At 42.3% G+C, this 27,825-nt stretch overlaps 1 long non-coding RNA gene across 1 annotated transcript; it reads right to left on the reverse strand.

Annotated features, from left to right (window-relative positions):
- LOC115893298 lies at positions 1-27,779 on the reverse strand. Its single transcript, XR_004053300.1, has 3 exons — positions 27,721-27,779; positions 4,832-4,935; positions 1-341 (listed from the first exon to the last, which is right to left on the reverse strand). It is a non-coding gene; the product is annotated as an uncharacterized LOC115893298 (long non-coding RNA).
- Between the last annotated feature and the right edge of the window lie 46 nt (positions 27,780-27,825).

Raw genomic sequence — 27,825 nt, forward strand, 5'->3', positions numbered from 1 at the left:
ATGATATATAGGGTTTACTGGGGGAATGCACCCACAGGGACTGTTCAGTGGTGGTGAGTTGGACAGAACACCTACTGTTTGTAAAAAGCATGCAGTTTACCTAGCATTTTTACTTTGCACCCTCCATCTAACCCATAACAAAGGGCCTCAATCCCCTATACAACCTGCATTCCAAGGGATGGGTCGGAGGTTCAGACATGCTTCATAGACAAGGAAAGAAACTCTGGATTGGCCACTCCCAGGTTCCTTAGCGCAGGACTCCGAACACACACTCTTCTAAGGCCACAGGTCATTCTCAGGGTATGCTTAAGTGACTGCTTTCAGGTGCATCCGCCATACAACTGTATAGGGGAGATCACATGAGAGCATTTATAATAATGTACATTCTTATAATGTGTCACCTTCACTTTGATCCTTGCCTTCTGCTGAGTGATATTGGTCTTAATGAGTGAATTAGATAAACCAGTACCCTAAACTTCGGTCACTCATATGCTACCTTCATGGTTTTTACCATATCCTCATACTATATATATTATTATCAATTTAACATTCATATTTCAATGATGTGACAAGGTAAATATATTTATTATTTAATATTAATTTTATATTTTTATATTATATTTAATTATTTTTAAGATTATTACTTAAATATATTTATTATTTCAATGTACAAATCACTAGCTAAGTCCATTTAAATTATTTAAGCCATAATATCTGTGAAAACCCATGTATGAGATGCTGGTTGCATTTCCTCCTAATACGTATCACAAATGCATGCATAACTTTGAAATAAAAAATGATCCGTCTACAATCATCTCAGTGAAACTCAATAAGATGTATACAGTGCTTTGGGAAATCTTTGTTGCCTGTTGGCTTGCTAATGGTGCTTGGCAGTCCTCAGCTACGCACAAAGTGTAAGGTAAGCTCTTCACAGGAGGGTGGCTGGGAGGGTGTTGTCAATTTTTGACTCATGTGTAACAGTAATGCTTACTGGGATTCAGTATACAGGTATTTATATGATGTCTACCAACTGGAATAGGCTGAGGGGATTATATGACACAACAGCATAGTACAGTAGCATAGAGCTTGCTGTGGGTAACACATAAAAGGTATAAGGAAAAGTTTAAGCTGGTACCTAGAAAGGTCTTCTGTTGGTTGGATGTGAGATGTAAGGTTATGACCTTAAAAGTATATACTAGGGTACAGTTAGGCAGTAATAGGCTCTGCCTAAATAGTGACGTGCTGCTAGAGGGTGACATTCGCAAGTGTGGCTGCTTTTGCAGTCAGAGCTATGTTGTTATATTATAGTAGGATTGTATCGTAATTATTGCTGATTTATTTAGTATCGTCTGAAGACTTACTTTCGAGTGTACCACTAGCATTCAAAGGTATCCTGCAGATCCAAACGTTCAGCACTGCTGACTTACTGCTTTAAGCCAGTTACAGTGCACAGAATGCTTAAAGTAGAGGCCCATAAAGGTAATATTATTGGCAGAAATTTCAGGAAAACTTGCAGGTTAACAAGACATGAATATGAGAAAAATGAATATGAGAAAAAGAATATGACAGTTAAGTCTTCAGTTTGAACATTATGGGTAGGCAATTCGTACAAGTACTGGGGAAAAGGCCCATTTTTACTGCACTTGGCTTGCTTCAAAAAGAATTCCAGAATGCCTTTTCTGTCACTTGCCCTGAACTGGCACTGAATTATTTGAGGTTAAGTTCATTTTCTCTGCCTAAATCCATTATGTATACTCTAACCTACTTACTTTCTTATTGAATTGCTTTGATGAGTTGTATTTTTTTCTAGTCAATTATCCACTTAATCTGTGTCTTAGTCCTTTTGTGCTGCTATAACAGAATACCATAGACTGGGTGACTCACAAACAACAGAAATTTATTTATCACTGTTCTGGAAGCTGGGAAGTCCAAGACTGAGGTGTTGGCTGATTCTGTGTGTGGTGAGAGCTTGCTTCTTGGTTCACGGATGACATCTTTTTACCGTGTCCTCACATGATGGAATGGGTGAGGGAACTCTCTGAGGTCTCTTTTATAAACCCACTAATCTCATTTGTGAGGGTTCTACCCTCATGACCTAAACACCTCCCAAATGCCCCACTTCCAAATACCGTTGCACTGGGGATTAGGTTTTTTGTTTTGAGATGGAGATGGCTCTTCTTGCCCAGGCTGAGTGCAATGGCGCGATCTCAGCTCACTGCAGCCTCGGCCTCCCGGGTTCAAGGATTCTCCTGCTTCAGCTTCCCAAGTAGCTGGGATTACAAGCACCCACCACTGTGCCCGGGTAATTTTTGGTATTTTTGGTAGAGACAGGGTTTTACCATGTTGGCCAGGCTGGTCTCTATCTCCTGACCTCAGGTGATCTGCCTGCCTCGGCCTCCCAAAGTGCTGGGATTACAGGCGTGAGCCACGGTGCCCGGCTGGGGATTAGGTTTTAAACTATAAAGTTGTGTGTGTAATGGGGGGATCACAAACATTTAGTCTATTGGAAGCTGTTTTCAGATTTATTGCCAAAAAGTTGTTCTTAGTTTTCTTTCTTTAAAAAAGTCTTCATTGTATCTATAATGTTCACTTTTTACTCCTAATATTGCTTATTTGTGCTTTCTCTTTCTGTTTACTTATTTGCCAGAATTTTGCCTCTTTTATTTTAGTCTTTGAAAAGAGCCAAAGTTTGACTCTGCTGATTCCCTCTAACTCAGCTTCTTTATAACTCATCTTTACACCATATCCCTTAACATGCATTACAATATTTGCATATGAAAAAAAATCTTCTAATAACTCAAAGCTGTTGCTCTGAATGAATAAAATTCCCTCTATCTGGAAAAACTTTAAAAGTTTTGCTGTGTGGGTGTACTTCCTTATTTTCCATCCACTTCTCTAAAGTAATTTAATACTATTGCTTGAATTCCTTCAGGCAACACTTTACCCCATACTGGATTTTTTCTCTCTCTGTTTTGTTGCTGTTCAAAATCTGAAGCACAAAGTGCTGTATCAAGGGCAGTAAGTAATTAATGGGGTTATTTCTGGCAAGCCCAGGCTCAAATTAGGCTCTGAAAGATGATTTCAGATGTGGATATGGGGGGCAGTGGTACTCTGGGTAGGATTTGAAGGTGGTGTGTGTGGGCAACCGCAAGGTGATTTCCCATTCCCTCAACCACCAGCACTCAAAACCTGGAGATTCAGTCATATTTCCCAACTGGACTCATCTCGATCCTGTTCTCTCTGGCTTTCTGTGCCCCAGAGACTCAGGCCGTCTTTCAATGTCTCAAATCTGTGCAGCTCCCTCTCACTACAGGGTTTTTGGACATGCTCTTCCCTCTGCCTGTGACCCCCTTTGTGTCTCTGCCATTTTCTTTTTCTTTCTTTTTTTTATTTTCTTGAGACGGAGTCTCGGAGTCTCACTCTGTCGCCCAGGCTGGAGTGCAGTGGCGCAATCTCGGCTCACTGCAACCTGGGCTTCCAGGGTTCAAGTGATTCTCCTGCCTCAGACTCCCGAGTAGCTGGGATTACAGGCATGCATCAACATGCCAGGTTAAATTTTGGATTTTTTTAGTAAAGGTAGGGTTTCACCATGTTGGCTGGCCTTGACCTCCTGATCTCAAGTGATCCACCTGCCTCGGCCTCCCAAAGTGCTGGGATTATAGGCATGAGCCACTGTGCCCGGCCTCTGCCACTCCCTGCTATTCTACTTGTTTTTCTCTCAGATATCTGTTTAACTTCTTTCCTTTCTTCATGAATACCCTTCCTGATTCCCAGTAAGAAAGGTCAAATTCCCCTATTATGACTTATAACGATTGTAGTTTTATTTTATTTTTTTGTCTTGGCACCTCTGTGATTGTAATTTTAGATTAGTTATGTGATTCAATGATTAGTTTCCATCTCCTACTCTGGAATATAAACTCGTTGAGGGCAGGAACTATGTCTATTATGTTTTCACCTTTGCCCATTGCCTTACAAAGAGTTGGCACTCAGGTAACAGTTGTTTAATTTTCTCTCACTCGCTAATCAGCTAACACGTAACTGAACAGGGTAAGACCTGCAATTTCCCATTTTTAGAGAGATAATGTTCAAACAAGAGCTACTTGATCCAGGACTGCTCAGAATTTGAGAGGCCTTAGTTATTCCTACTTATTGAAGGAAAAGAAGACATGCAAAACAGACCTTTTTTTTTTTCTTTTTTTTTGAGATGGAGTCTTCATACTCTGTCACCCAGGCTGGAGTGCAGTGGCACAATCTCAGCTCACTGCAAGCTCCGCCTCCCGGGTTCACGCCATTCTCCTGTCTTAGCCTCCCAAGTAGCTGGGACTACAGGCGCCCGCCAACACGCCCAGCTAAGTTTTTGTGTTTTTAGTAGAAATGGGGTTTCACTGTGTTAGCCAGCATGGTCTCGATCTCCCGACCTTGTGACCTGCCCGCCTCGGCCTCCCAAAGTGCTGGGATTACAGGCGTGAGCCACCGTGCCTGGCCTGCAAAGCAGATTTTAAAAATTGTGCTATTTTAAATGTTTACATTGAGGCAATTAACACTAATATACAACACATATTACAATATAATTGTGTTACAAGATAATTATGGGATTTATGAAATTAGTCTTTCATAGTGTACCCAGGCAATGTGAACTGTTATTGGGGTTTAAGCATAAATGTGTACAATGCATGTCTTTCTTCAATTGCATTATTGTAGCTCTTGGCTCTCTGGGTAGCCTGCTATACCAGAGGCCCTATGTGAAAGAGATGTTGTCTTAGTCGTTTGGACTTCGGTAACAAAGTACCCTAAACTGGGTGGCTACAAACAATGTAAATTTATTTCTCACAGTTTTGGATGCTGGAAGTCTAAGATCAGGGTGTCAGTATGGTTGGGTTTGGATGAGAGTCTTCTTCTGGGTTGCAGACTGCAGTCTTCTGGTTGTCTCCTCACCTGGTAGAAAGAGGGTGAGAGAGCTGTCTGGGGTATCTTTTACAAGGGCACTAATCTCACTCACCAGGGCTCTATCCTCATAGCTTATTCTCCTACCAGAGGCCACACTGCCTAATACCATCAAATTGGTTGTTAGGATTTCTTTTTTTTTTTTTTTTTGAGACGGAGTCTTGCTCTGTCGCCCGGGCTGGAGTGCAGTGGCCGGATCTCAGCTCACTGCAAGCTCCGCCTCCCGGGTTTTACGCCATTCTCCTGCCTCAGCCTCCGGAGTAGCTGGGACTACAGGCGCCCGCCACCTCGCCCGGCTAGGTTTTTTTTTTTTTTTTTGTATTTTTAGTAGAGACCGTGTTAGCCAGGATGGTCTCGATCTCCTGACCTCATGATCCGCCCGTCTCGGCCCCCCAAAGTGCTGGGATTACAGGGTTGAGCCACCGCGCCCGGCCATGTTGTTAGGATTTCAATAGGTGAATTTTGGGGAATGACAAACACCCAGTCCATTTCAGATGCCCAAGCCAGAACTCTACTGTCTACTTCCATCCCAGGATAGGGCCTACCTTGACCAACAATATTAATCTAGCCAAAAAATGAACCAGGTAGAAGATTTGCTTAGTCTTGGAAAAGGGAGAGAAAGACTGTCTTAGTCCATTTTGTGTTGCCATAAAAGAATACCTGAGACTGGGTGATTTTTTTTTTCTTAAAAATAGGTTTATTTAGCACATAGTTATGCAGGCTAGGAAGCTCAAAAGCATGACCCTGGCTTCTGGCAAGGGCTTTTATGCTGCACAACGTCGCAGACAAATGGACATGTGCAGAGAGCCAAACAGAAGGAGGAAACCAGCATTGTAACACTTGCTCTCAAGGGAACTAATCCATTACTGCAATAACTAATCTACTCTCCAGAGAGTGAGAACTCACTACCATGAGAACAGCACCAAGCTATCTATGAAGGATCCATCCCGTGACCCAAACACTTCTACCACGCCTCACCTTCCAACACTGCCAATGGGGGTCCAATTTCAGCATGAGCTTTGGTGAGGACAACAAACTGCATTCAAACCATAGGAGAAACAGACCCTGGAAGCTCTCTCCTGCACAGCGTGCACCCCCACCCAACTCAAGTGGCAGGGGAAGCCTGCTGAAGAGTTGGAAGTGTCAGGTGGTCATAGCTCCATTATGCCTTCAGCTCCCCTGGCCCTGAATTCAGCCTCACCAAATAACATGTGATTATAATTTTTTTTTTTTTTTTGAAGATGGTGTTTCGCTCTGTCATCCAGTCCACTGCACAATCTTGGCTTACGGCAACCTCTGCCTCCCAGGTTCAAGCAATTTTCCTGCCTCAGCCTCCTGAGTAGCTGGGACTACAGGTGTGTGTCACCATGCCCAGCTAATTTTTGTATTTTTAGTAGAGACGGGTTTCACTATGTTGGCCAGGCTGGTCTCGAACTCCTGACCTCAAGTGATATGCCCACCTCAGCCTCCCAAAGTGTTGGGATTACAGGCATGAGCCACTGTACCCGGCCACACGTGGTAATACTTTGATTTCCAGTGCTGGCAGCACTGTGATCCAGGTAAACCTCTAATAATTTCCCCCCACCACCATTTAGTGTCATGGAATATTGCTCCATAACATAGTCCCACTCCCAGCATTCTTGGGAATATCTGAACCACCAGTCAGTGCCTCAGGCACGAAGTTATGTTAAAAGATTTAACAAATATAAAAAATATTGTATAACACATACTCCAAAAATATAGGTAGTTATATTGCACATGGACTACGAGAATTGCTGGGTTAACTTCAGTCTTTAAAGTCAGTTCACATCACTCATCTTTTATCCTTTTCCCTGTAGAGAAATGAAGAAACCTGAGATACAGTTGCCTGTGTGCTTGACTGACCCAGTGCTTCCCGGGTCACTCAATACACTGAGTGTATTGGGTGACTTAGAACAAAAGGATTAAAGTGAGTGTTCATAGCTCTCTTTTACCCTTTTACCCCCTAAAGAGAATCCTCTCTCTCTCTCTCTCTCTCTCTCTCTCTCTCTCTCTCTCTCTCTCTCTCTCTCTCTCTCCAGAGTCTCGCTCTGTCGCGTAGGCTGGAGTGTGCAGTGGTGCAGTCATGGCTTACTGCAACCTAAGGTGGACTCAGGCAATCCTCCTCCACCTCAGCCTCCCGAGTAGCTGGGACCACAGGTGTGTGCCACCATGCCTGGCTAATTTAAAAAAAATTTTTTTTTTTTTATAGAGATGGGAGTCTCACTATGTTACCCCGTCTCGAACCCCTGGGCTCAAGTGATCCTCCTGTTTCAGCCTCCAAAATGCTGAGATTACAGGTGTGAGCCACTGCACTTCCCCTCTGCCCCTAAGATAATTCTGAGTCTAGCAACTTCCACTTTTCCTTTTCTCCTAAGAGCTGAGGTGGATTCTGTCTTTGCTAGGCTGTTTTCTGCGCTTTCCTGATACAGATTTGGAACAATGGTAGACAATAGATAGAACATAGAAGAAGAGATGAGTTGGAGTATTTTCATGAAAAAAGGCCAAGATTTACTCACAAGAGAGAAGAAAGGGGGAAATGAAAGGAAAGTCTGGAACTATAAGGAGTTTGTTTCTTTCTAAAGAATTTTATATTTGAGAGCTGAAGGTCAAGGAGAGAAAATATGGATTTGGGAGTAAGTTCTTTTCCATATGGAGGATATTTGAAGTGGTGGAGGTTAAAGAGGGTATTTTTATAATATTGTTTTGTTTTGAGTTAAAAGTATACTTTCCTAGTCTTAATGCTTTTCAAGAAAGATTAAAGCAATGATTTTAATAGGTTTGAATTAGTCGGGTTGCTGGACTGTTTCTTTGACTGCAGACCTGTTCTGAGATTTGGCTACTTGGGTCTCCAGTTCTATCTAAGTGAGAGATAAATATTGGGAGTAAGGCAGTTGCTTCCTCACTGACTAGTCTTTCTTCTTTCTTCAGCCTTAGGGTCTTCTTTAATGATGTGGTTAGTTTATGACCTTTGGGGAAGCCTTTGGCCTGAATATACCTCAGTTTCTTAGCCTGGATTCTCCCCAAACCAGATCCTTAGGCAAAGATTTGAGAACAGGTGGATGATTTGGGAATGCAGTCCCAGGGAAGTCAGGCAGAGAAGGAAAGAAGCTGCCAATACATGGACTTGGCCACTGAGACCAGCACTGGTATGGGTGACTGGTGTTCAGTCCTGGGGGAGCTTTATGAAATACGTCTCAGAACTATCGTCTCCGGGGACAAAAGGGGAATGCATTTATCTATCAGCTCTAATCTTCTAGCCGTCAAGGGTGGTCTAGTAGGCTTTAATAGTCCTGGGCTTTTGACTTGTACCTGCTTAAGAGTTGAGCAGGTTCTCAAGGACATCCCACCCTCTGGGTGTCAGAGAAGCCGCAGAGCATGAGGCTGGAGGCCCCTGGTGTGGAACAGAGACAAGGTGGCCTCGGGTTGTATTTGCTCAGAGCCGGTTACAGGCTGCCCAGAACTGGCTGCCCCAGCAGTGGCATGTAAAACATGGCGTGTGCAAAAACGCAGACGGCTTGGGAGATGGCAGCGTGTCTGTTGGGACTGTAGATGTGAAGGAGAGCAGAGGGGGAGGAGAATCTGAATGAGACTGTGGTGCTGTGTAGGCTGAGCCAAAGAATACCGGCCTCATCCTGAAAGCAATGGGGAGTCGGCAAAAACTCGATGCAAAAGAGTGTCCCTGGTCTCCATGTGCAGGATGGATGAATGGGGCTATGTATAGCATGTGGGGGTGGGGGTTGTTCTGGAAATTGTGAGACCTGTTTGGAGCCAGAATAGACAGTCCAGGCAAGAGCACACAGTGTGAGGATCTGAAATCAGACTGGCAGGCAGCGGTTACTGAAGGGAGGGGACAGATTTAACTCAGACCAAACAAGGAGAAGCTGGCCATGATGACAAGCCAGTGAGGTGTGTGTGACTCAGGCTGAGGAGAGCAGTCTCATTCCCTTTGGATCACAAGCTATAAGCGCACAGCCTCAAAGTTAATGGCTGCCTTATTTGCCTTATTCTCCACCATATGAGAGACTATCTGCAAGCTTTTTTTTTTTTTTTTTTTGAGACAGGGTCTCACTCTGTCACCCAGGCTGGTGTGCAGTGGTGTGATGATGGCTCACTAAAGCCTCGACACCTGAGCTCAGGTGATCCTCCCGCCTCAGCCTCCCGAGTAGTTGGGACTACAGGCATGCATCACCATGCCTGGCTAATTTTTTAAATTTTTTGTAGAGATGGAATTTCCCCATGTTGCCCAGGCTGGTCTCAAACTCCTGAGCTCAAGTGATCCTTCCACCTCAGCCTCCCAAAGTGCTGGGATTACAGACATGAGCCATTGTGCCTGGCCATGAGCTCCTTTTAAACACTTTGATTATTGTCTGGAATGACAATCTTTCGTATCTAATAGTTAAGGTGCCATTGCTTTTGTTTTTGTTTTCTTCTGGGGCTGAGAGAACAAGGCCAATACACATCAGAGAGTAAGGAAATTAATGTGTGTGTGTGTGTGAATGTGTGTGTGTCTGTGTGAGAGAGAGAGAGAGAGAGGAAATGAGTTCATTCTGTGGAGTTTCTGCATCCAGTCTACCCTGAGGCCTGTTCTAAACCTGGCTTTCCATGGTTTGCTTATGTGAACATGTAATTTACCCTTTTTGGCTTAAGCCACTTGAGTTGGGTTTCTCATAATCAAGAGTTCTGACTAAAATAACATCTTTGTGCCCCAAGCTTTTTTCTACTTTTTGTCACCCAGGCTGGAGTACAGTGGTGTGATCACGGCTCACTGAAGCCTCAACCTCCTGGGCTCAAGCGATCTTCTGACCTCAGCCTTCTGAGTAGTTGGGACTACAGGTGTGCACCACTGTGCCTGGCTAATTTTTTAAATTTATTTTTTGTAGAGATGGGGTCTCACTATTTGCCCAAGCTGATCTGGAACCCCTGGGCTCAAGTGACCCTCCTTTGACCTCCCAGAGTGCTGGGATTTACAGGCTGGAGCCACCGTGCCTAGAATATATTCTTCTAAGGAAAAATAATAGGTCCAAAATTATCACCAATTTACACCAACTCCAGAAATGTATAAGAATAACTTATTTCATCATACCCTTACAAGTACTAAGTATCAAACATTTTTTAAACCTTTATTAATTTCTTCAGTAAAAAAATTATTTAACATTACTTATTTTTAATTACTGATGAGGTTGAGGCTGTTCCAATTCTACTTGTTTTGTATTTTCTTTTTGGATAATTTTCTGATAATATCTTTTACCTATATTGGGCCTTCAATTTTTTTTTTTTTAACAAAACCAATATACATAAAATCCTCCCTAGCTAAAAACTTGTTAATTTGCCTATCATATTTATTTCAAGTGTTTTCCTCAGTGTGGATGCTTGCCTTTAATTTGGCAGAAAATAACACAGACCTAATTTCCACTCTTTGCCTCTATATGTTGGTTACAAGCAACATTTTTTTAAAAGAAACTGGCTTATTTATTTATTTTTTTTTTTGGGACAGGGTTTCACTCCCTTCACCCAGTGCAGTGGTATGCTTTTGGCTCACTGCAACCTCCACCTCCTGGGCTCAGGTGATTCTCCTGCTTCAGCCTCCTGAGTAACTGGGACGCCAGGTGTGCAGCACTACGCCCCTCTAATTTTTGCCTTCTTAGTACAGACAGGGTTTCACCATGTTGGCCAGGCTGATCTGAAACTCCTGATCTCAAGTGATCCACCCAACTTGGCCTCCCAAAATGCTGGGATTACCGGTGTGAGCCACCGTGCTCTGCCAGGAACTGGCTTTTAAAAACGGAAATTTCATGTGGCTGCTGTGGCAGACATGGAGGCCCTGCTCAGATCTCACTTTGAGAAGGAGCTCACATTTCAGCTGTGAGGAGTGCAATGCACTGATGGGCTGTAGATGCAACACCTTCAGGGTCTGCCATGGGAATGGAGACCACTCTCTTCCCAGGCAGCTCCTGCTCAACAACTGAGCATGGCAGAGGTACTAGGTCCTGGCCATCTTTGCCTAACACAGGACTTCTCTATGAGAAATCTGTGTGTGGAGCCCCTGTTGGATGAAGTATAATGTCCTCAGAGCTGCACTGCAGTCTGGAGCTCTTCCTACCCAAGCCGCCTTCTCTCCCACTCTTCTTTCACAGTTGTCAGACATTATAATCTGAAGGCTTTTTCCTGCCTCATCCTGCTCTCTCTCCTCTTCACTTTTCACAGGAATTACCCTCAGCCAACCTCCGACACCTTTATCTTCATCTTAAAAAAATTTTTAATTTACTTATTAAAAAAATTCACAATTGTGTGTGTGTGCGTGCGTGTGTGTGTACAAAATAGTACAACCTGGCTGGGTTCAGTGGCTCATGCCTGTAATCTCAGCACTTTGGGAGGCCAAGGTGGGAGGATTACTTGAGTCTAGGAGTTCAGGACTAGACTGGGCGACATGGAGAAACAGGAAAAAAAAAAATTAGGCAGGGATGGTGGCACACGTTTGTGGTTCCAACTACTCAGGAGACTGAGGTGGGAGGATGGCTTGAGCCTGAGAGGCACAGGTTGCGGTGAGCCAAGATTTTGTCATTGCACCCTGAGTGACAGAGCGAAAATCTGTCTCAAAAGAAAAAAAAAAAAATAGGAGGACAAATCAAGCTAATTAACATAGACATTATCTCACATACTTATTTTGTTGTGGTTAGAACACTTAAAGTCTGCTGTCTTAACAATTTTCCAGTAGACAGTATATTGTTATTAACTACAATGAATAGATCTCTTTTTTTTTTTTTTTTTTTTTTTGAGACGGAGTCTTGCTCTGTCGCCCGCCCAGGCTGGAGTGCAGTGGCACGATCTCGGGGCTCCCTGCGAGCTCTGCCTCCCAGGTTCACGCCATTCTCCTGCCTCAGCCTCCCAAGTAGCTGGGACTACAGGCGGCCACACCACGCCCGGCTAATTTTTTGTATTTTTTAGTAGAGACGGGGTTTCACCATGTTAGCCAGGATGGTCTTGATCTCCTGACCTCGTGATCTGCCCGCTTCTGCCTCCCAAAGTGCTGGGATTACAGGCATGAGCCACTGCGCCCGGCCATGAATAGATCTCTTGAACTTATTCCTCCTAACTGAAATTTCATACCCTTTGACCACACCTCCCCAGTTTCCCAACGCTCATCTTCATCTTGGCATCTGCTTCTGGAGGGCATACCTGACAGTTATTGTTACTGTGAAGTAGTCCAGGGAAACATAACAGAGAAATGAGTAATCAAAGTCGTTCCTACCATTCAAACACATCTATTAGTACACAGAAGCAGACAGAAGATAGTTGGGTAGATGGCTGGAGGGACAGGGCAGAGATTTACGTTTGTCCATTTGCCTGCTTATCCTCACATCTGGAACACAGTGGCACACAGCACGATCCACATGCTTGCTCAATAAATGGAGAGATCAAGCTGTTTTCTAAGAAAGAAATGATACTGTATTTTTTTCCACTAAAAATACTGAGTTTAATTTTACTTGAATTTATCAGAAGAAAAAGTTTTAGTAAAACTTAAGGAATTGCTGAGCTTCAGAAAAGACTTCTCACCACAAAAGGTAAAACATCACATTTAAAAAATTTTATTTTTAAAACTTTTTTTTTTTTAACTTTTTTTTTTCCTATGTTCCCTGGCTAGCCTCAAACTACTGGGCTCAAGACAGCCGAATGCAGAAGCAGAGTAAGGGGAAAGGAATGAGGGACGGAACACTAACAGGGAAAAGGATTTAATGAATGGAGTCTGCGCTCTTTCGGCATTCATTCGTTTTTTGTCTGGTCTGGGTGGTTGTGGTCGTGGATTTGTCGTTTATTTTCTTTGATTGGTCTTGGATTTTGACGGTCGTTATTGATTTTATGGTCTGGGATGGCTTGAGGGATGGATGGAGGGAGTGTCGGGAGTGATTGATTTATGGCGTTTGTTCTTTCTCTCTCTCTCTCTCTTTCTTTCTTGCTTTCTTCCTTCCTTTATTCTTTCTTTTTTATTTCTTTCTTTCTTCTTTCTTTCTTCTTTCTCTTTCCTTCCTTCCGTCCTTCCTTCCTTCCTTCCTTCCTTCTTCCTTCTCCTTCCTTCGTCCTTCCTTTCTTTCTTCTTTCTCTTCTTTCTTCTTTCTTTCTTTCTTCTTTCTTTATTCTTTCTCTTTCTTCTTTCTTTTTCTTTCTTTCTTTCTTTTTCTTCTTTCTTTTCTTTTTTCTTTCTTTCTTTCTTTTTCTTTCTTCTTTCTTTCTTTCTTTCTTTCTTTCTTTTCTCTCTCTCTCTGTCCCCCCCCCCTCGTTCCTTCTCTCTTTCTCCCTCTCTTTCTCTTTCTTTTTTGAGATGGAGTATCACTCTGTCATCTAGGCTAGAGTGCAATGGCATGGTCTCAGCTCACTGCAAACTCCGCCTCCCGGGTTCAAGTGATTCTCCTGCCTCAGCCTCCTGAGTAGCTGGTACTACAGGCACGTGCCACCACACCCAGCTAATTTTCCTATTTTTGGTAGAGATGGGTTTTACTATGTTGAGCAGGCTGGTCTAGAACTCCGGATCTCAGGTGATTCGCCCGACTCAGCCTCCCAAAGTGTTGGGATTATAGGCATGAGACACTGCATCTGGCCCACATTTTCAATAATTTTTCTAGATACATTTTTGAATCCTGTCGTTATCCCTCAAAAAATTCCATAAGATTAATGAAATAGTAGTGTGTTAAACTTATACATTTATTTCTGATTGTCTTTGTGCTACTATAACAAAATACCACAGACTGGGTAATTTATAAACATTAGAAACTTATTGCTCAGCCAGGCGTGGTGGCTCACGCCTGTAATCCCAGAACTTTGGGAGGCTGAGGCAGGTGGATCACCTGAGGCCAGGAGTTCGAGACCAGCCTGGCCAACATGGTGAAACCCCGTCTCTACTAAAAATAATTAGCCAGGTGTGGTGGTGGGCACCCGTAATCTTAGCTACTCAGGAGGCTGAGGCAGGAGAACTGCTTGAACCTGGGAGGCAGAGGTTGCAGTGAGACAAGATCGCACCATCGCACTCCAGCTTGGGCGACAAGAGTGAGACTCCATCTCAAAAAAAAAAAAAAAAAAAAAAAAAAAAAAAAAAGAAACTTATTTCTCACAATTCTGGAGGTTGGGAAGTCCCAGGTGAAGGCATTGGCAGGTTCTGTGTTTAATGAGGGCTGCTTTCTGCTTCCAAGATTGTGCCTTGTTGGCCCATCCTTGGGAGGACGAACACCGTGTTCTCGCATGACAAAATACAGAAGGGCAAAGGGACAAACTCTTCCTCAGGCTCTTTTATAAGGGTGATAGTCCTGTCCATAGGGCAGAGCCCTCATGGTCTAGTCACCTTCCAAAGGCCCCACCTTTTAGTACTATTGCACTAGGGATTATGTTTCAACATGGATTTTGGAGGGCTCACAAACATGAAAACCATAGCAATGATAAATTGACATCCTCACTTTACTCATTTTTAAATCTAAAAATATAATGTTTCTGCATTTATGTAAATCTCTGTATCCCTTCAACTCAGATTTGCATTTAAAAATTATGCAATGCAAATTTTTCATAAATATATTCCTATCCCTAGATATTTTATAGTTTGTGAAAGTGTAAATATCATTTAAAAGCAAATGCAGCCGTGTGCTGCATAATGACATTTCAGTCAACAACAGAGTGCATAGATGATGGTGGTCTCATAAGATTATAATGCCGACTGGGTGTGGTGGCTCATGCCTGTAATTCCAGCACTTTGGGAGGCCAAGGTGGGCGGATCATGAGGTTAAGAGATCGAGACCAGCCTGGTCAACATGGTGAAACCCTGTCTCTACTAAAAATACAAAAATTAGCTGGGCGTAGTGGTGCATACCTGTAGTCCCAGCTACTTGGGAGGCTTAGGCAGGAGAATTGCTTGAACTCAGGAGGCGGAGGTTGCAGTGAGCAGAGATGGCTCCATTTCAGTCCAGCCCGGTGACAGAGCAAGACTCCGTCTCAAGAAAAAAAAAGAAAAAAAGATTATAATGCCGTATTTTTACTACATCTTTTCTATGTTTAGATATATTTAGATACACAAATACCATTGTGTTACAATTGCCTACTGCGTTACAATTGTCTACAGTAACATGTTGTACAGGTTTGTAGTCTAGGAGCAATAGGCTACACCATATAGCCTAGGTATGAAGTAGGCTATACCATCTAGGTTTGTGCAAGTATCCTCTGTGATGTTGGCACAATGACAGAATCACCTAACAAGATATTTCTAAGAGTGTGTCCCCGTCATTAAGCGATGCGTGACTGTAAATGAAAATTGAGGACAACAAAGCCTGTTGCTGTCATGAACAATTCAGAGTGTGAGGTCCATGGAAGACAGAGGAAGGTAGAGAGCCACTGTCAGCACCTCTTCTCAGATGGAATCCTGCCACCTGTCCACAGCAGCTTGTCCCCAGTTGATCCCTGGACGCTGAGTCCCATTTTGGTATAGCTGGTCTTCTTGTTGGCAGAGCCTTCTTTCCACCAAAGGGGCTGAATGCTGGAGTTTATGTTTTAGCCTCCCTTGCAATGAGAACCTGGACCTGTGACTCAAACAGGTCAGTGAGATAAAAAAGGAAACCTGTTGAGTATCTAGAAATGATTTTTTTCCCTGATAAGAGAGAAAAAAGCTGGAAGAAAGGCCACCCCCTCACTTTCTTCCTGGCTTTGAACATCGATGTGTGAGAATGTATTGCCAAGAGCTGTGGCAATCATTTCGAAACTATGGAGTGAAAGCTGGGCTTCTCTTCCATCCCAGAGACCCAATGTCACATGGCACTGCATCAACCAAACCTGGAACTGCCTAATGGAATAATGAAATGTTATCATTTGTGTGTCCTATCGTGTGCAACCAAAAGCACACTGTCTTATATGCTTTCCAAATCTGCCTTTGTCACTCTCCGCTCTCTGTCCTGTAGCTCATTTCTAGTTGATAGGCTGTCAGAGTGGCCTTGTTAATACCTCGAGATCTCACCATTTCTGCTCTCTGTTCTCCCACACGTTCCTTGTCCTTCTTACTCTAGAAATCAGCCCTATCTGCTTCTGGCTAGAGTTCGAGTCTTCCACTCTTGTCTATATTCTGCTTGAACATTTGTCAAGAGTTTAAAAAACATGCGATTTTGCACACCGCCATTCACGCACATATGTTTCTATTTCTGCTCATCACTGATTTGGTCTTTGCATGGTTACAGTGTCTTGATCTCCGAGGACGAATGCTCCGCTTTCCCCTCAGTTCATGTTGTGTGAACATCAGTTCATGTTGTGTGAACAGAGGGATCCCATCCTTCGTGTTCCAGGCCCAGCTGCTCTTCCATTCTCACTGGCTCATGCACTAGCATGTGGCGCAACCGCAGCCAATGAGTTTCCAGCCTGGGACCTTTATTTCACTAAAAGAAGTAGAAATGAAGGTATCCCTTTTAGCAGGGATTGACAGAATTGGGCTGATGCAAGGCTGGAGTTCTGGGACATGTAGAAGTTGGGCTAAATAAAAGTAAAAACCGAAAAATACCAGGCAGAAAACAGAGAGAGAAAAACAAGATGTGGTGACATTCTTTGAACCCCTGGACTTTTTAAATGAAGTGACTCAATAATTTGCCTTTTTTTGCTTAGGCCAGTTTGAGTTTGATGCCTGTAACTCGAATTTGCACCCAAGGAAGTCCTGATCCATAGAGCACTTGGCAGGGTGCGGTGGCTCACGCCTGTAATCCCAGCACTTTGGGAGGTTGAGGCGGGTGGATCACTTGAGGTCAGGAGTTTGAGATCAGCCTGGACAACATGGTGAAACCCTGTCTCTCCTAAAAATACATAAAAAATTAGCTGGGCATGGTGGCGCGCATCTGTAGTCCCAGCTACTTGGGAGGCTGAGGCAGGAGAGTCACTTGAATCCAAAAGGCAGAGGTTGCAGTGAGCCGAGATGGTGCTACTGCACTCCAGCCTGGGCAACAAAGCGAGACACTGTCTCAAAAAAACAACAACAAAAAAATACAGGCCTTGGCTGGGCATGGTGGCTCATGCCTGTAATCCCAATACTTTGGGAGGCCAAGGTGGGCAGATCACCAGAGGTCAGGAATTCAAGACCAGCCTGGGCAACATGGTAAAGCCCCGTCTCTACTAAAAATATAACAACAAACAAACAAACAAAAAATTAGCCAGGCACGGTGGCATGTGTTTGTAATCTCAGCTACTCCAGAGGCTGAGGTAGGGGAATGGCTTGTACCTGGAAGGGAGAGGTTGCAGTAAGCTGAGATTGCACCACTGCACTCCAGCCTGGGCAACAGAGTGAGACCTTGTCAAAAAAAAAAAAAAAAAAAAAAAAAAAAAGAGAGTATTAAAGGCCTCAAAAACCTTTGGATATTGACAGCATATTACTGCCATCTCATCGTCATAGTACCCTGGCACTACCCTCTTCCCCACCTCAGGTATTTCTCCAGCTGTCTCACACATACATGCTCCTGACAAGGCCTCTCATACCCTTCAGCTCCAGTCTCTGGTTGGTGTCTCCTACCCATTAGTCTCTTGAGGGAGGGCCTCATCACTGTCCAAGCTGCCTGGGTGATCCATGAGGGCTGACCAGCTCTCTTAGTCTGTTTGTGCTGCTATAACAGGATACCAGAGACTGGGCCATTTACAAAGAACAGGAATGTATTTCTCACAGTTCTGGAGGCTGGGAAGTTTAAGATCAAGGTGTTGGCAGGTTCAGTTGTCTGGTGAGGGATGCTCTCTGCTTCCAAGATGGCACCTTGTTGCTGCACCCCCTGTAGGGGAGGAACACTGTGTCCTCACATGGCGGAAGGGAGGGGCAGGCCAGCAAGCAAATTGAAGGCTGAATGTAGCCTCTTTTATGAGGGCCTTCATTCCATTCACAAGGGGAGGAGCCCTCATGACCAAGCACCTCTTAAAACCATTACATTAGCCATTAAGTTTCAACACTTGCATTTTATTTACTTATCTTTTTATCTTTTTTTTTTTTTTGAGGTGGAGTCTTGCTCTGTCACCCAGGCTGGAGTATAGTGGTGCAATCTTGGCTCACTGCAACCACCGCCTCCCGGGTTCAAGCAATTCTCCTGTCTCAGCCTCCCTAGAAGCTGGGATTACAGGCGTGCACCACCACGCCCAGCTAGTTTTTGTATTTTTTAGTACAGACAGGGTTTCACCATGCTGGCCAGGCTGGTCTTGAACGCCTGACCTCAGTTGATCCACCCGTTTCGGCCTCCCAAAGTGCTGGGATTACCTGTGTGAGCCACTGCACCGGCCCCTAACACCTGCATTTTAGAAAGGACACATTCAAATCATAGCACCTTACTCTATAATCTCAGTTTAGATTCGGTTATAAACCCAAAGCAGTTGCCAAAGATGAGAAGGTAAGATTGGTTCAGTGTGCAGCAACATTGAAATCCCTCATAGCCACAAGAAGAAAAAGTTCATAGTTTAATACGAAAATGGTGCCTGAGATAGAAATCCAATTTTAAACAACAAGAAGCTTAAAGATATTGACTCCATGAGCAAAAAACTGGAATTCAGAACCTGTGAGGAAACCCATGGTAGTTGTGTGGTAACATTTGCAAGGTTTCGTGGAAACTTGCTAAAATGAACATATGTTTAAACATCTTTTAAAAAAAAACTGTACAAAATGGGTAAAGTAAAATTTAATTATTGCCTTAAAAAGCCAAGAATATTAAATGTGTGTTAAGAACTACTATATGGGGCTAGACTTCTGCCCATAGTTTTAGCAAGTAATTCAAAATGTCTCTAAGTTTATTGGTAGGTTAATTGTTTTTAACCGAGGACAACTGCCTACATTACAGTTAAATCAATTTATGACTGCTTCGTTTACAAACATAAGTCCTCAGGAAATATGTCAGTATAAAGGGGCAGCTCGAAAGCCAATCTCTTTCGTTCTTTAAAGATGAGCTTTATGTTGGTCCTTATTTCAACTTTACTTACCGTGATGGAAGTTATCACAGAGCACTTTCATGACAGTCTAACACAATTAAAGCTATGATTTAATGCAAGATCGTGTTCTGTGCAACCACAGTCTGAACAAACCTGAGTTCCAATTACAGTTCAAAAATGAGCTTATCCCAAGCAAAGCCTGTAGTCATAGCTACTCGGGAGGCTGAGGCTTTCATCCTTTGATCCTTTGAGCTCAGTTAGATCCAGACTGCAGTGAGCTATGATTGCGCCACTGCATCCCACTTTCCAGCCTGGGCGACAGAGTGACTCTGTCTCTTAAATAAAAATAAGAAGAGCTGGCTGGGTGAGGTTGGGAGTTTGAGAATAGCCTGACCAACGTGGAGAAAACCTGTCTCTACTAAAAATACAAAATTAGCTGGAGTGGTGGTGTGTGCCTGTAATCCCAGCTACTAAGGAGGCTGAGGCAGGAGAATTGCTTGAATATGGGAAGCAGAGGTCGCAGTGAGCTGAGATCGCGCCATTGCACTCCATCTGCAACAAGAGCAAAACTATGTCTTAAAAAATAAAAATAAAAAAGAGCTTAGCTACCTTTCCTCAGCATCTTCCACCAAAATGGCTCTCCAGGAAATACTTGGGTGACCTTTTTTATTGTCCTTACTGATTTCCTTTAAATTTTAAGGTTATAGTTTAAAATTGCAAGGAAGGCTGGGGGCGGTGGCTCATGCCTGTAATCCCAGCACTCTGGGAGCCTGAGGTGGGCGGATCACCTGAGGTCAAGAGTTTGAGACCAGCGTGGCCAACATGGTGAAACCCTGTCTCTACTAACAATACAAAGATTAGCCAGGTGTGGTGGCGTGTGCCTATAGTCCTAGCTACTGGGGAGGCTGAGGCACAAGAATCGCTTGAACCCAGGAGGAGGAGGTTGCAGTGAGCAGAGATTGGGGCCCTGCACTCCAGCCTGGGAGGCAAAACGAGACTCTATCTCAAAAATAATAATAATAATAATAATTGCAAGGCAAAAAAAAAAGATGTAGTAGAGGAAACTTGTCCTTCCTTCCTTCCTTCCTTCCTTCCTTCCTTCCTTCCTTCCTTCCTTCCTTCCTTCCTTCCTTCCTTCCTTCTTCTTCCCTTCCTTTTTTTCAGGGTTTTTCTCTGTAGCCTAGGCTGGAGTGCAGTGGCAAAATCATGGTTCCCTGCACCCTTGACCTCCTGTCCCAGGCTCAAGCGATTAGCTGGGACTACAGGCACACACCACCACACCGGGCTAATTTCTGTATTTTTTGTAAAGAGGGACTTTACAAGCTGTCCAAGCTGGTATTGAACTCCTGGGCTCAAGCGAACCTCCCACCTTGGCCTCCCAAACTTCTGGGATTATGGGTTTGCGCCATCACGCCTAACCCAGTTTGGAAAGATACATCACTCAATCACAACGTGTGAACTTTGATCAAATAAACACATTGTAAAATAAACTTATGGCCCTTATGAAATGATTGGACATTTTAACAGCTACTGAATATTTGGTAATACTAAAGAATTACTGTTGATTTTTTTTCAAGTGTGATGATGGTATTGTGGTTTATTTTTATTTTTATTTTTTTTAAGATGGAGTCTTGCCCTGTTGCCCAGGCTGGAGTGCAGTGGCATGATCTCAGCTCACTGCAACCTCCCTGTCCTGGGTTCAAGCGATTCACCTGCATCTGCCTCCCATAGCTGGGATTACAGGCACATGCCACTATGCCCAGCTAATTTTTGTATTTTTAGTAGGGACAGGGTATCGCCATGTTGGCCAGGCTGGTCTTGAACTCCTGACCTCAAGTGATCCACCAACCTTGGCCTCCCAAAGTGCTGGGATTACAAGTGTGAGCCATTGCACCTGGCCTGGTATTGTGGTTATGGTTAAAAAAGAGAGTCATTGCCTTTTAGGGAACAATATATGAAATGTGCGAATGAAACAGTAGGATGTCCAGGATTGCTTCAGAATAGAAGGGGTAATGAAATGGATGGTGGTATGGAAGAAATAAAATTAGCCATGGGTTGATAATCATTGAAGCCAGGTAATGGATAAGTGGGGAGTTCATTTTACTATTCTATTTTAGTATTTGAAATTCACTACAATAAAACGTTAAAAACTTTATGTTCTTTGGTAGCATTTAGGATAAGATTCACTTTAGTGTTGTCCTTCAAGGAGTTGGAATTTGAGGCTGAGTTTCTTTCTGCCAGCTTGTTCTCCATTCTTTAACTGTGAGCTTTCCTCAGGGTCTCCTATCTTTTAAATCTCTTTCTGTTCCCTTCATGATCTCTTTTACTCCCCTGGCTTTCATTAGCAACCATATGCTGACACATCTCAAATCTGAATCTTCTCTCATGTTCAACTCCATGCACATGTTTTCAGACTTGGTGGTCCCAAATGCACTCTACATTCAGCTGAGCTCAGCCTCTCCATCCCCCAAAACTGCTCCTTTTCCTGCATTGCTCTCTCAGTGACCACAGAGAATCCTGTGCATTTCTTTATTTGACTCATGCCTATAATTCTAGTTTCTACAATGAGAAATTGACTGTGTCTGATCTTATAGTTATGATTTTCATGAGTGAACTGAGTATACATTGAGTGCCCATCGTTTGGCGTTCTGTTTTCCTGGAATATTGTGTCTGCCTAGCACAGTGCTTCACATAGAACTGGCTGCTAGAGATCTCTTGTTGACTGATTTTCTTTTTTTTTCTTAATGAAACGTTTCAACAATGCAAGGAGAAAAAGATTGAAGAATAACAAATAATGATCTGTGTACCTGTCGCCCAGCTTAAGAAGTAAAATTTGGCCGGGTGCGGTGGCTCACGCCTGTAATCCCAGCACTTTGGGAGGTCGAGGTGGGTGGATCATCTGAGGTTGGAAGTTCGAGAGCAGCCTGACCAACATGGAGAAACCCTGTCTCTACTGAAAATACAAAATTAGCTGGGCATGTTGGTGCATGCCTGTAATCCCAGCTACTGGGGAGGCTGAGGCAGGAGAATTGCTTGAACTCGGGAGGTGGAGGTTGCTGTGAGTCGAGATCGCGCCATTGCCCTCCAGCCTGGGCAACAAGAGCGAAACTCCGTCTCAAAAAAAAGAAAAGGAAAATTTTAGAAGATAAAATTCAAGACTCTGTGTACCCTCCATGATTCCATCTCTCTCCTTTCCCAAAGGCAATTGTTGTACTTCATTTAATATTTATCATTCCAATGAATGTATTTATATTGTTAATACTATGCGGTACTCTTTTGAACATTTCAAACTTCATATAAAAGATACCAAACCATATTCCTTTACAGTTTTGTTGACATAATATTGTTTTGGAGATGTATTCATGTTGGTACATGATACTAATTCATTCATTTTCACTGTTGTACAGTAGTTGTTTATATTTGTCTATTCTCTTGTGTATGAATACTTAGGTTGTATCCATTTTTTCTCTATTATGAACAGTGCTGCAATGAGTATTTCTCCTTGTTCATCTGTGGGAGTGGAATTGTTGGGTAACTTTAGTAGATGTTACCTAATTATACTGGTTTATAATCCCAAATGCAAGCAAGGCAGTTCTTGCTCACAACCAGTATTTGACATATCAGACTTTTAAATTATTGCTCATCTAATTGGCACAAAGAGTAACAGATGGGATACTATTTTTATTTTTATTTATTTATTTTTGAGATAGGGTCTTGCTCTGTCACCCAGACTGGAATGCTGTGGCACGATCATGATTCACTGAAGCCTCAGCCTCCTGGGCTCAAGTGATTTTTCCCACTTCAGCCTCCTGAGTAGCTGGGACTACAGGTGTGCATCACCACACCTGGCTAATTTTTTGATTTTTTTTGTAGAGATGGGGTTTCACCATGTTTCCCAGGCTGGTCTTAAACTCCTATCCTCAAGAGATCCTCCTGCCTTGGTCTCCCAAAGTGCGTGCTGGATTGCAAGCATAAGCCACTGCACCTGGCCTTCATGGGGTTTTAAATTGCATTTCTCTGATGATTGCTGAGATCAAGTGTCTTTTTTGTGAGTTTATTGGCCAAACTTTTCTCTTTCATGAATCTCCTGTTTATATGATTTTTAAATTGTGGTAAAATTTTTTTTAAATTTTGATAAAATATACATAAAATTTCAGTGCCATTAAGCACATCCATACTGTTGCACAACCTATATATCTTATTATTTTTCGATTTCAATGTGTTTAAAATTGTTACCTACAGTAAGAACTTTATTTTATACTGTGATCCAGTATGTACACAGGCAAGCAAACATATAGATATAGACCTGAAATAAAAATTCCACAAAGTAACATTTATCTTTAATATGTGGAATGCATTCAGATATTTTCTATTCTATTCTGTTTTATCTCATTAAATGCTAGTCTACAATCCACAAAATTGATTTCAGGATCCCCTAATGGGTCAACTACAGTTTAAAAAAAAACTGTTTTATTGGATTATGTTTCTTTTCTTATTTTTGTAGTTTATTTTAGATACTAAGCCTTTGTGATATGCTTTGCAAATATTTTTACTAACATGGCTTATCTTTTGACGTTATTCATGATATTTTGATATATTGAAATTTTCAGTTTTAATGTAATTAAATATTTTAATTTTTTTCCTTTGCGTTTTGGGCTTCTTGTGTCTTTAGAAGTCCTTTCTTTTCTCACAGTCTTAAAGATATTTTCCTATATTGTCCACTGATTTGTTTTAAAGTTTTTTTTTTTTTTTTTTTTGAGATGGATTCTCACTCTTGTCACCCAGGCTGGAGTGCAATGGTGCAATCTTGGCTCACTGCAACCTCTGCCTCCTGGGTTCAAGTGATTCTCCTGCCTCAACCTCCCAAGTAGCTGGGATTACAAGTGTGCACCACCACATCCAGTAAATTTTTGTATTTTTAGTAGAGACAGGGTTTCACCATGTTGGCCAGGCTTGTCTCAGTCTCTTGACCTCAGGTGATCCACCTGTCTTGGCCTCCCAAAGTGCTGGGATTATAGGTGTGAGCCACTGTGCCTAGCTTGTTTTAAAGTTTTGATTTTCTACTTAGATATTTCATTAAGCTGACATTAATTTTTGTGTGTGTTATGAGGTAGGGATATAACTTCATTTGATACCACATGATGTGATATGGAACCATATGATATGACAACATATGAAACCAACTCTTCCAGCATCATTTATTGAATAGTCAGTCTTTACTCCTACTGATCTGCAATGCTACCTTTGTCAAATATCATGTTCCCATATATGAGTAGGTGAGATGGTTTGGCTGTGTCCCCACCCAAATCTCATCTTGAATTGTAATCCCCATAATTCCCACGTGTCGAGGGAGGGAGTAGTGGGAGGTGATTGGATCATGGGGACGGTTTCCTCCATGCTGTTCCTGTGATAGTGAGTGAGTTATCATGAGATCCAATGGTTTTATAAACATCTGGCATTTCCCCTGCTTGCACTTCTCTCTCCTGCTGCCATGTGAAGAAGGTCCTTTCTTTCCCTTTACCTTCTGCCATGATTGTAAGTTTCCTGAGGTCTCCCCAGCCATGTGAAACTGTGAGTCAACTAAACCTCTTTTCCTTTATAAATTACCAAGTCTCTGGTATTTCTTCATAGAAGTGTGAAAATGGACTAATACAGTAGGTCTGTTCCTGAGGCCTCTTTACTATTCTACCAATTGCTGTATTGCCTTGGCTGCTAATCTTTTGTAATAAATCTTGACATCTGGTATGGTGTGTCTCTCTGCCTTGTTCTTCTTTATAATTGTCTTGGTTATTCTTAGTGTCCATAAATTTTGAAATCAGTCTGTCAAGTTTCATGAAAAACTCTGTTGGTTTTTTTATTAGAATTACATTGATTAACAGATTGATTTGGGAATACTGAAATGTTTAAAACTTTGACTTTCCTCATCCACTAAGATGGTATACTTCTCTACTTGATTTTGTTTGTTTGTTTGTTTTTGTTTTTGAGACAGAGTCTTGCTCTGCTGCCCAGGCTCAAGTGCAGTGGCATGATCTCGGCTTACTGAAGCCTCTGCCTCCCAGGTTCAAGCGATTCTCCTGCATCAGCATCCTGAGTAGCTGAAATTAGAGTTGTGTGCCACCATGCCTGGCTAATTTTTGTATTTTTAGTAGAGGTGGGGTTTTTCATGTTGGTCAGGCTGGTCTTGAACTCCTGACCTCAGGTGATGCACCCACCTCAGCCTCTCAAAGGGCTGGGATTATGGATGGGCTTGAGCCACCATGCTCAGCCATCTCTACTTATTGAGATCTTTTTAAATGTCTTGCAGTAAAGTTTTATAATTTCCTCCAAATAGGTTTTGTATAAATTTTTTTAGATTTATTCAAGGTACCTTCTAGTTTAGGTTGCTATAGTAAATGGTATCTTTTCTTTTTCAAGTATGTTTCCTATCCCCTAACCTTAGTGGTTAGCATAAGTCAATAAAAAATTATAAAAAACCAAAAAATTATGTTATCTAATTTTTCATCAATGACGTATAACAGGAGTTGCAAACTATGGCAAACTGTGGGCCAAATCTAGCCTGCTCCCTGTTTTTGCAAATAAGATGTTATTGAAACACAGCCATGCCCACTTGTTTACATATTGTCTATGGCTGCTTTTGCACTACAATGGCAGAGTTGAATAGTTAAGATAGAGATCATATGGCCTGCAAAATCTAAACTATTTGCTCTTTGGCTGTTTATAGTTAAAAAAACAAAAAACAAAAAACAAACAAAAAAAAAAAACAACGCCTGCCACCTGGAGTATGGTAGCACCAGTAATTTTTATATATGTATCTTATATTGAGCAACCGGGTTGAACTGTCTCACTAGTGCTGACAACTTATACGTTAATTCTCTTAGATCGTTTTGTAAACTATTATATTGTCTATGATTAATGATACTTTTGCTTTTTCCTTTCTGGACCTTACGCTAGCTTAGTTCTTTTGAGGAATGTTGAGTAGAAGTAGTGATAGCAGACCAGGCGTGGTGGCTCACACCTGTAGTCCCAGCACTTTGGGAAGCCGAGGAGGGCAGATCACCTGAGCTCAAGAGTTTGAGACCAGCCTGGCTAACATGGTGAAACCCTTTTTCTACTAAAAATTAAACAAAAAAATTAGCTAGGTGTGGTGGCATGCACCTGTAATCACAGCTACTTGGGAGGCTGAGGCAGGAGAATCGCTTGAACCCAGGAGGCAGAGGTTGCAGTGAGCCAAGATGGCACCATTGCACTCCAGCTTGGGCAACAAGAGCGAAACTCTATTTCAAAAAAAAATAAAAAATAAAAAAATAAAAAAATAAAAAAATAAAAAAAATGGCCTCCTAGCTTTGTTCCTGACTTTAAAAAAAAAAGCTTCTAACTTTTCACCATGAAGTAACAGGTTTGCTTTCAATTTTTGGTAAATACCAAATATCAAATTAAGGAAGTTGTTCTCTTCTATTTTTCTAAGAGTTGTTTCTTAATTATCAATGAATGCTGAGTTTATCAAATGCTTTTCTGATACCTATCAAACACCTATTAGATTGCATGCTTTTCTTTTGATTCTTTGACCATTGTGTATTATAGTATGAAAAATCATTAGAACGAATAATATATATTTGTACTTTTCTTCTGGTTTTCTAATTTCCTTTCTCTTCCATCCTTTGGCAATTTGACATCTATTCAACCACATAAAGTTACCAGATTAAAATGAACTTCTTGACAATAACTATAGTGGAGGTTTCTGACTGTGTCTGAGCTGAAACTGGTTAAGTGGTGTCAATTCACAGTACACCACAGGAAAGTCTGCAAGATCTTTTCTACATTCAGAGACAAGAGAGAGGGAAGTGCGAGGACAGTATACTGCTTGGTCTCCATCGCTTCAGACCCACGCAGTAGGTGTGAATTCTCTGGAGAGGGTATGGTATCCACATTTCTGCATGGACCAGTGCATAGCATTGGTCCTATGTGGCCTGAAGGGTTAGCGATGTCACTCAGCATATCAAAGGTGTTTTACAGGTTTGGCAGCACTGGCGACTGTTATGAAGAGAATAGCTTCTCTCTGAGCTTCAGCAGAACAGTGGCAAGACAACGGGATGGCAAAGGGTTGCAGAGGCTCAGCAGACCCAGTAGGTACCCAGCAAATCCCTGAGGGACAGTGGCAGTTCCTAGTGTTGATTTATTCCTCAACACTTGTGAGACACCCTTATGGCTTTCTAGCATCACTTAGGATCTGGAGTGGAGGTAGGGAGCACATAGCCAGGAACATATTTGGGTTTAAATGTTAATGTAACTTTAGGCTCTTGGAGCTTTAGGAATTAGGGCTCCATATCCCTACCTGCAGCATTCTAAGAGTTTTTTCACTTAAAGTTTTTGCAAGTCAGTAAGATCTATTGTAGACCTTGCAGTACTCCTAAAGACTTACCAGAGACTATTTGGTGGATTTTATATTTGCCAGCTTATATTTCACCAAGGGCCATGCACTGGCAGTTACACAGCAGAGAAAGAGTAAATGTGAAACATGCAAGCACATTTCAGGATTCTTTTGCTTTGTTCTTAATTTCCTTGCAAATGCTACATCCAACCACAAAGTGCCAGACAGTAAATCTTAATTCTTTCCTGTTTCTACAGAAATTGAGGGTGCTTTCCTATGGGTTCTAACATCGCTGGTTGACAGCTATGTGTTCCGCAGACTGGATGGAAAAACCCAGCTGTATCTTTGTGTCTCTGAACGTCATTAACTAATTTTCAAGTATTCAATGAAACCACAGATATACTTGGCCAAGGATTTTTCCCCCTGAGTTTTAGAAAATATGCACATCTTAAGAAATATATTGCATATGTTCCTTATTCACTTACCACCAAATGTTCCAAATCTTGCATTACAGGAGTTAGAGACTGTCCAAAGAGCTTGTTGAACCATTTTTGAAAATGTTCTTTTACAAAAACAGGAAGTCACAATAT

Source organism: Rhinopithecus roxellana, chromosome 14, assembly GCF_007565055.1.
Source record: "Rhinopithecus roxellana isolate Shanxi Qingling chromosome 14, ASM756505v1, whole genome shotgun sequence".
In the NCBI taxonomy this organism is placed as follows: domain Eukaryota; kingdom Metazoa; phylum Chordata; class Mammalia; order Primates; family Cercopithecidae; genus Rhinopithecus; species Rhinopithecus roxellana.